This window comes from Myxine glutinosa, chromosome 5, assembly GCF_964187855.1.
Source record: "Myxine glutinosa chromosome 5, kmMyxGlut1.1, whole genome shotgun sequence".
NCBI classification, from domain to species: Eukaryota; Metazoa; Chordata; class Myxini; order Myxiniformes; family Myxinidae; genus Myxine; species Myxine glutinosa.
This window is the reverse complement of record NC_136265.1, coordinates 191608251-191610462: the sequence shown is the minus strand read 5'-3', so window position 1 is coordinate 191610462 and position 2212 is coordinate 191608251.

Genomic DNA, 2212 nt, shown 5'->3' with positions numbered 1-2212 from the left:
TATGGTGAGTAAACTGAAGCTGTAATGTTGAAACAATATCGTTGAGCATGACTGGTCCTCCTGTCGTTCTGCATCTTGAAAAAAAATACAACAAAGGGACGTTTTACAGATAATAAGGTTTATATAAATAAATATATATATATATAAATATATAAATAAATAAATATTTAAATATAAATAAATTTATATATATATATATATATATATATATTTATATTTATATATTAATTTATTTATTTATATTTATATATTAATTTATTTATCTATACTAGGGCATTGCCCGTACTATATCTATATCTAAAATTATATCCCCCCCCTCTATTTACATGAAATGGTTTGGTCCAAAGCGAACGGCTTCCGGAGTTTGGTAAAGAAATCGCCATCGCGTGCACAAACGCGCAGGAAAGCGAATGAATCGCAAATTCGTTTTTATTAGTTTTAAAACATAGTTTAACGCCAACATAGTTTGCAAACGTGAAATAAATGAATACGCTCTCAAATGTGCCATCCGAGGCAGAGTGTGTCCGCCACGTTCGGCACACGCGATAGTTCGCTGCTCTCTGATTGGTTGAATCGTTTTTTGGACATAGCTCGGTAAGTAATTGTCCGATTAATATGAAACCTTGAAAAGGCACATCCTCGGGTCCCCAGCAATATACCTGGCAAGTTAAAAGTATATCGGACCCGTGGTTGTCGAGAAACAGCGGTCACAGACAAACAAACGTACAAACGTACAAACAGAGATTACTGGAATTATAGATAGATCCCCCCCCCCTCTATTTACATGAAATGGTTTGGTCCAAAGCGAACGGCTTGCGAGTACGGTGACAATCCCCCCCCTCTATTTACATGCAATGGTTTGGTCCAAAGCGAACGGCTTCCGGAGTTTGGTAAAGAAATCGCCATCGCGTGCACAAACGCGCAGGAAAGCGAATGAATCGCAAATTCGGTTTTATTAGTTTTAAAACATAGTTTAACGCCAACATAGTTTGCAAACGTGAAATAAATGAATACGCTCTCAAATGTGCCGTCCGAGGCAGAGTGTGTCCGCCACGTTCGGCACACGCGATCGTTCGCTGCTCTCTGATTGGTTGAATCGTTTTTTGGACATAGCTCGGTAAGTAATTGTCCGATTAATATGAAACCTTGAAAAGGCACATCCTCGGGTCCCCAGCAATATACCTGGCAAGTTAAAAGTATATCGGACCCGTGGTTGTCGAGAAACAGCGGTCACAGACAAACAGACGTACAAACGTACAGACAGAGATTACTGGAATTATAGATAGATATATAAAACACAGTTTGTGTGTGTGTGTGTGTGTGTGTGTGTGTAATGTTACCGATAGACTCCTAAACGGAGAGGCTCACGTGCTTGATATTTGGCATAGACATGGCCATTGAGCCTGGGAAGAACATGGCCGACCTAAAAAAAAAAAATTCATAATTTTTTTTTACCATATTTTTACTTCAGCGCATTTCAGCGAGGAATATTATGCACGGAATCTGAGGCGGTGGCAGAGCAGCGCGCTGATTCGCTCAGAGCGATCATGTGATGTTCCTTGCCACCATAAACTCACAGTTACGCGTTCGCACGTAATTCAGAGCGAAAAGCGATTGCGTTTTTTCACATTTCAGCGAGGAACATTGCCATTCACACCACATAGGTTTTTTTTCTTTCATCTTTAGATCCATATTTTTTTTCAGCGAGGAATATTATACACGGAATCTGAGCCGGTGGCAGAGCAGCGCGCTGATTCGCTCAGAGCGATCACGTGATGTTCCATCCCTGCCGCCAGACCATTGAACATAAAACACAGTTTGTGTGTGTGTAATGTAATGTTACCTCCCCTCCCCCTCCCCCCCCCCTCCATCCTCCCCTGCCCCTCCCCCCCTCCATCCTCCCCTGCCCCTCCCCCCCTCCATCCTCCCCTGCCCCTCCCCCCTCCCCTACCCCTCCCCCTCCCCCCCCTCCCCCTCCTCTCCCTCCTCTCCCTCCTCTCCCCTCCCCCCCTTCCCCCTCCCCCGCCCGGCAATGCCGGGTACTTCTGCTAGTATTTATATATTTATTTATTTATATTTATATATTTAGTTATTTCTTTATTTCTATATATATATATATATATATATACTGTATATATATATATATACTGTATATAAATCAAGAAAGGTAAGGTATAAAAATAGTAGACATGTACATAACCAGGAAAAGCGG